Raw genomic sequence first — 7,923 nt, 5'->3', positions numbered from 1 at the left:
TTCAACGGTAGAGTTTCTACACACCATAGATTAAGGTGTGGAGCTCTGCTGTTCCTCATGAATTAATGTAAAGTACTATTGTTTTCTTATTCAATTAAAGCTTATTCCTATTCTAAGATATTCGCTTGCACTTCAACATGATGAATATGATGATTCGTAATATTCATCACTATTCTCAACCTATGAACGCGTGCCTGACAACCACCTCCGTTCTACCTTGGATTGAGCATTTATCTAGCCTCCATTCCGAAAGATCGGAGTCTTCGTGGTATAAGCTAGAATTATTGGCGGCTATTCTTGAGATCCGAAAAGTCTAAACCTTGTCTGTGGTATTCCGAGTAGGATCTGCGATAGGATGACTGTGACGAGCTTTAAACTCACGAGTGTTGGGCGTAGTGACAAACGCAAAAGGATCACTTAATCCTATTCCAGCATGAGTGAGAACCGACAGATGATTAGCCGTGCGGTGATAGCGCATTTGGACCATTTTCACTGAGAGGACGGGAAGTAGCCATTGACAATGGTGATGCCCAACATACAGCTTGCCATGAAAAGGAGTATGAATGATTGGATGAAAGCAGTAAAAAAGCAGAGGTTCAGAAGGAACGAAAGCATCTCCATACGCTTATCTGAAATTCTCACCAACGAATTGCATAAGTATCTCTATCCTATTTTATATTTTATATTTTAATTATCAAAATCCCATAACCATTTGAATCCTCCTGACTGAGATTTACAAGGATGACCATAGCTTGCTTCAAGCCGACAATCTCCGTGGGATTGACCCTTACTCACGTAAGGTTTATTACTTGGACGACCCAGTGCACTTGCTGGTTAGTTGTATCGGAGTTGTGAAAAAGAATTTGAGATTATAAATGTGCGTACCAAGTTTTTGGCGCCGTTGCTAGAGATCACAATTTCGTGCACCAAGTTTTTGGCGCCGTTGCCGGGGATTGTTCGAGTTTGGACAATTGACGGTTCATCTTGTTGCTCAGATTAGGTAATTTTATTTTAATTTTAAGCTTTTTGTTTTTATTTTTATTTTTGAAAAATTTTCAAAAAATTTTTATTTTGTTCTTCAGAATTTTTAAGAATGAATTCTAGAGTTTCAAATGATGCTTTTATCATCACAGGAGCTAGTTGATTCCCATCAATTTGGCTGTTGTATGTCTGCTGAAGCTTGGCTAGCCATGTCTAATCTTTTTAGACTGAAGCTTTAGAGTGTCAATTTCTAAGTTTGGTGTCTTGCATGTTTTTCTTTTCTTAAAAATTTTAAAAAATAAGTCTTGATATTCATCTTGATCTTCAAAGTGTTATTGGTGTTGACATTCAAAGTGTTCTTGCATGCATTAGTTGTTTTGATTCATAATTTCTATGTTTTGTTTCAATTTGGTGTTTTTCTCTCTCTTTACTAAAAATTCAAAAATAAAAAAAATATCTTTCCCTTTTTCTTCTCATAAAATTCGAATATTTGAGTTGATTTTTTCAAAAATTTTTCAAAATTTAGTTGTTCCTTATGAGTCAAATCAAATTTTCAATTTAAAAATCCCATCTTTTCAAAATTTTTTCAAAAATCAAATCTTTTTCATTTTTCTTTTATGATTTTCAAAAATTTTAAAAATGATTTTCAAAATCTTTTTCTTAATTTTATTCCATATTTTTCAAAATCTTTACTAACAATTAATGTGATTGATTCAAAATTTTTTTTTTAAGTTTGTTACTTGCCTATTAAGAAAGGTTCAATCTTTAAATTTTAGAATCATATCTTTTAGTTTCTTGTTAGTCAAGTAATCAACTTTAATTTTCAAAATCAAATATTTTTCAAAATGATTTTCAATCATATCTTTTTCTATTTCAATCATATCTTTTTTCAAAAATTAATTTCAAAATCTTTTCTAACTTCTTATCTTTTCAAAATTGATTTTCAAAATTCTTATCTTTTTCAAAACCACTTACTACTTTTCTCTCTAATTTTCGAAAATTACTAACCCCTTTTTCAAAATTTTTTCTAATTAACTAATTGTTTTAATTTTTAATTTTAATTTTACTCCTCTTAATTTTCGAATTCTAACTAATAATTAAAATAAAAACAAAAATATTTTTCTTTTATTTTTAAAATTAAATTCAAATTCTCTCCCCCTCTCTCATCTCCTTCTATTTAATTATCTACTAACATTCCTCTTCTACTCATAATTCGAACCCACTCTTCTCCTCTATGTTCGAATTTTTCTCTTCTCCTTCTTCTATTCTTCTCTTCTTATACTCACATAAAGGAATCTCTATACTGTGACATAGAGGATTCCTCTTCCTTTCTGTTCTCTTCTTTTTCATATGAGCAGGAACAGGGACAAAGACATTCTTGTTGAAGCTGATCCTGAACCTGAAAGGAGTCTGAAGAGGAAGCTAAGGAAAGCTAAGGCACAACTCTCTAGAGAGGACCTGACAGAAAATTTCGAAAAAGAAGGAGACATGGCCGAACTTAATAACAATGGTGGAGATGCAAGGAAGATGCTTGGTGACTTTATTGTACCCTCTTCCAACTTCTATGGAAGAAGCATCTCTATTCCTGCAATTGGAGCAAACAATTTTGAGCTTAAGCTTCAATTGGTTTCTCTAATGTAGCAGAATTGTAAGTTTCATGGACTTCCTATGGAAGATCCTCATCAGTTATTAGCTGAATTCTTGCAAATCTGTGACACTGTCAAGACCAATGGAGTTGATTCCGAGGTCTATAGGCTTATGCTTTTCCCTTTTGCTGTAAGAGACAGAGCTAGAACATGGTTAGATTCACAACCTAAGGATAGCCTGAACTCTTGGGATAAGCTGGTCAGTGCTTTCCTGGCCAAATTCTTTCCACCTCAAAAGATGAGCAAGCTTAGAGTGGAAATCCAAACCTTCAGACAGAAGGAAGGAGAATCCCTCTATGAAGCTTGGAAAAGATATAAGCAACTGATCAAAAGGTGTCCTACTGACATGCTTCCAGAATGGAACATCATAAGTATATTCTATGATGGTCTGTCTGAGTTGTCAAAAATGTCATTGGACCATTCTACAGGAGGATCTCTTCACGTGAAAACCCCTGCAGAAGCTCAGGAACTCATTGAAATGGTTGCAAATAACCAGTTCATGTACACCTCTGAGAGGAATCATGTGAACAATGGGATACCTCAGAAGAAGAGAGTTCTTGAAATTGATACTCTGAATGCCATATTGGCTCAGAACAAAATATTGACTCAGCAAGTCAATATGATTTCTCAGAGTCTGAATGGATTGCAAGCTGCATCCAACAGTACTAAAGAGGCATCTTCTGAGGAAGACGCTTATGATCCTGAAAACCCTGCAATAGCAGAGGTGAATTACATGGGAGAACCCTATGGAAACACCTATAATCCTTCAAGAAGAAATCACCCAAATTTCTCATGGAAGGACCAACAGAAGCCTAATCAAGGCTTCAATAATAATAATGGTTAAAGAAATAGGTTTAGCAATAGCAAGCCTTTTCTATCATCTTCTCAGCAATAGACAGAGAATTCTGAACAGAGCCATTCTGGCCTGGCAACCATAGTCTCTGATCTATCCAAGACCACACTAATTTTCATGAATGAAATAAGGTCCTTGATGAGCGGATAATTTATACGCTTTTTGGCATTATTTTTAGTATGTTTTTAGTAGGATCTAGTTACTTTTAGGGATATTTTTTTTATTTTTATGTTAAATTCACATTTTTGGACTTTACTATGAGTTTGTATGTTTTTCTGTGATTTCAGGTATTTTCTGGCTGAAATTGAGGGACTTGAGCAAAAATCAGATTCAGAGGTTGAAGAAGGACTGCTGATGCTGTTGGATTCTGACCTCCCTGCACTCAAAGTAGATTTTCTGGAGCTACAGAACTCCAAATGGCACGCTTCTAATTGCGTTGGAAAGTAGACATCCAGGGCTTTCCAGCAATATATAATAGTCCATATTTTGTCCGAGTTTAGACGATGCAAAAGGGCGTTGAACGCCAGTTCTACGCTGTAGTCTGGAGTTAAACGCCAGAAACACGTCACGAACCAGAGTTGAACACCAAGTGGACCCCAGAAGTGGATTTATGCATCAATTACTTACTTCTGTAAACTCTAGTAGCTAGTTTAGTATAAATAGGACTTTTTACTATTGTATTAGTTTCATCTTATGATTTTTAGTTCAACTTTGGATCATATTGATCATGTTTGGGGGCTGGCCATTCGGCCATGCCTGGACCTTCATCACTTATGTATTTTCAACGGTAGAATTTCTACACTCCATAGATTAAGGTGTGGAGCTCTGCTGTTCCTCATGATTTAATGCAAAGTACTACTGTTTTATATTCAATTCAACTTATTCCGCTTCTAAGATATTCATTCGCACCCAAGAACATGATGAATGTGATGATTATGTGACGCTCATCATCATTCTCACTTATGAACGCGTGCCTGACAAACACTTCTGTTCTACATGCAAACAAGCTAGAATAAGTATCTCTTAGATATCTAATACAGAGGACCGAGTCCGAGATATTATAATCTTTGTGGTATAAGTTAGAACCCATGGATGGCCATTCCTGAGATCTGGAAAGTCCAAACCTTGTCTGTGGTAATCCGAGTAGGATCTGGGAAGGGATGACTGTGACGAACTTCAAACTCGCGAGTGCTGGGCGTAGTGACAGACGCAAAAGGAGGGTGAATCCTATTCCAGTATGATCGAGAACCTCCAGATGATTAACCGTGCCGTGACAGAGCATTTGGACCTTTTTCACAGAGAGGATGGGATGTAGCCATTGACAACGGTGATGCCCTATATAAAGCTTGCCATGGAAAGGAGTAGGAAGGATTGGATGAAGACAGCAGGAAAGCAGAGGTCCAGAGGAATGAAAGCATCTCTATACGCTTATCTGAAATTCTCACCAATGAATTACATAAGTGTTTCTATCTTTATTTTCTGTTTATTTATTATTATTATTCGAAAACTCCATAACCATTTGATATCCACCTGACTGAGATTTACAAGATGACCATAGCTTGCTTCACACCAACAATCTCCGTGGAATCGACCCTTACTCACGTAAGGTTTTATTACTTGGACGACCCAGTGCACTTGCTGGTTAGTTGTATCGAAGTTGTGACAAATTATGAATTAAGATTAGAGCACCAAGTTTTTGGAGCCATTACCAGGGATCACAATTTCGTGCACCAAGTTTTTGGCGCCGTTGCCGGGGATTGTTCGAGTTTGGACAACTGACGGTTCATCGTGTTGCTCAGATTGGGTAATTTTCTTCTTATTTTATTTTCAAAAAGTTTTCAAAATTTTTCAAAAATATTTTCTTCTTTTTCGTTTTTCCCAATTAATATTCGAAAAAAATTTTTTTTTAATAAAATATATTTTTCTTCAGAATTTTTAAGAATGAATTCTAGTGTTTCATGATGATTTGTTGAATCCTGGCTGGCTGTAGAGCCACATCTAAATTCATTTGGACTGAGGCTTCTAGGTCATCATTACAAGAGGAAGCTAGTTGTTGCTAATCAAAATTGTTATTGTATGACTGATTTGTATCTTCTAAAGCTTGGCTGGCTATTAAGCCATGTCTAACCCTTGGATTGGAGCTTTAGGCCAACATTGAAAGATTCCTGGGATTCTTATTAAAAATTTTGAATTTCTTATTTTCTTTTTCCTATATGTTTTTCAAAAAAATTTAAAAGAAAATATAAAAAATCATAAAATCATAAAAATAAAAAATATTTTGTGTTTCTTGTTTGAGTCTTGAGTCAATTTAAGTTTGGTGTCAATTGCATTTTTTTCTAAAAAATTTTTATGCATTTTTCGAAAATTCATGCATTCATAGTGTTCTTCATGATCTTCAAGTTGTTCTTGGCCAGTCTTCTTGTTTGATCTTCATATTTTCTTGTTTTGTGTCTTTTCTTGTTTTTCATATGCATTCTTGCATTCATAGTGTCTATACATGAAAAATTTCTAAGTTTGGTGTCTTGCATGTTTTCTTTTCTTGAAAATTTTTCAAAAATAAGTTTTGATGTTCATCTTGATCTTCAAAGTGTTCTTGGTGTTCATCTTGACATTCATAGTGTTCTTGCATGCATTGTGTGTTTTGATTCATAATTTTTATGTTATGAGTCTTTTTCATGTTTTCTCTTTCTTCATTAAAAATTCAAAAATAAAAAAAATATCTTCCCCTTTTTCTTCTCATAAATTCAAAAATTTGAGTTGACTTTTTCAAAACTTTTTAAAATTTAGTTGTTTCTTATGAGTCAAATCAAATTTTCAATTTAAAAATCTTATCTTTTTCAAAATCTTTTTCAAAAATCATATCTTTTTCATTTTTCTTATTTATTTTCGAAAATTTTAAAAAATATTCTTTTTAGAAATCTTTTTCTTAATTTTACATCATATTTTCGAAAATATCATCAACAATTAATGTTTTGATTCAAAAATTTCAGGTTTGTTACTTACTTGTTAAGAAAGATTCAAACTTTAAATTCTAGAATCATATCTTGTGATTTCTTGTGAATCAAGTCATTGATTGTGATTTTAAAAATCAAATCTTTTTCAAAACTAATTTCAATCATATCTTTTCAAAAATATCTTTTTATCTTATCTTTTTCAAAATCATATCTTTTTAATCCTACCTTTTCATATCATATCTTTTTCAAATATCTTTTCTAACTTCTTATCTTCTTATCTTTTAAAAATTGAATTTCAAATCTTTTTCAACTAACCACTTAACTTTTTATTTGATTCTTATCTTTAGTAAAACTGCCCAACTAACTTTTTACCTTTAATTTTCGAAAATCCCTTCCCTCTTTTTCAAAATTTCTTTTTAATTAACTAATTATTTTAATTTTTAATTTTAATTTTATTTCATTCCTAATTTTTGAAAATTACTAACCTTTTTCAAAAACGATTTTCGAAATTTAACTTTAAATTTTAATTTTTAATTTTTGAAAATCCGCTCACCTCTCATCTCCTTCTATTTATTTAATTACTTACTAACACTTCTCTTCATCTCATATCTCTGCTCTCCTCACCCTTCTGTTTGGATTCTCCTTTCTTTTCTCTTCTACTCTTCTTTTCTTCTACTCACACAAGGGAACCTCTATACTGTGGTAAAAAGGATCCCTATTATTATTTTCTGTTCCCTTCTTTTTCATATGAGCAGGAGCAAGGACAAGAACATTCTTGTTGAAGCAGACTCTGAACCTGAAAGAACTCTGAAAAGGAAACTAAGAGAAGCTAAAATACAACGATTCAGAGACAACCTTACAAGAATTTTTGAACAGGAAGAGGAGATGGTAGCCAAAAATAATAATAATGCAAGGAGGATGCTTAGTGACTTTACTGCACCTAATTCCAATTTACATGGAAGAAGCATCTCCATCCCTACCATTGGAGCAAACAATTTTGAGCTTAAACCTCAATTAGTTTCTCTAATGCAACAAAACTGCAAGTTTCATGGACTTCCATCTGAAGATCCCTTTCAGTTCTTAGCTGAATTCTTGTAGATATGTGACACTGTTAAGACTAATGGAGTAGATCCTGAAGTCTACAGGCTCATGCTTTTCCCATTTGCTATAAGAGACAGAGCTAGAATATGGTTGGACTCTCAACCTAAGGATAGCCTGAACTCTTGGGATAGGCTGGTCAATGCTTTCTTAGCCAAGTTCTTTCCTCCTCAAAAGCTGAGCAAGCTGAGAGTGGATGTTCAAACCTTCAGACAAAAAGAAGGTGAATCCCTCTATGAAGCTTGGGAGAGATACAAGCAACTGACCAAAAAGTGTCCTTCTGACATGCTTTCAGAATGGACCATCCTGGATATATTCTATGATGGTCTGTCTGAATTAGCTAAGATGTCATTGGATACTTCTGCAGGTGGATCCATTCACCTAAAGAAAA

This window comes from Arachis ipaensis, chromosome B01 (assembly GCF_000816755.2).
Source record: "Arachis ipaensis cultivar K30076 chromosome B01, Araip1.1, whole genome shotgun sequence".
NCBI lineage: Eukaryota > Viridiplantae > Streptophyta > Magnoliopsida > Fabales > Fabaceae > Arachis > Arachis ipaensis.
The sequence above is the reverse complement of the archived record's forward strand: the minus strand, read 5'-3'. Positions refer to the sequence as shown.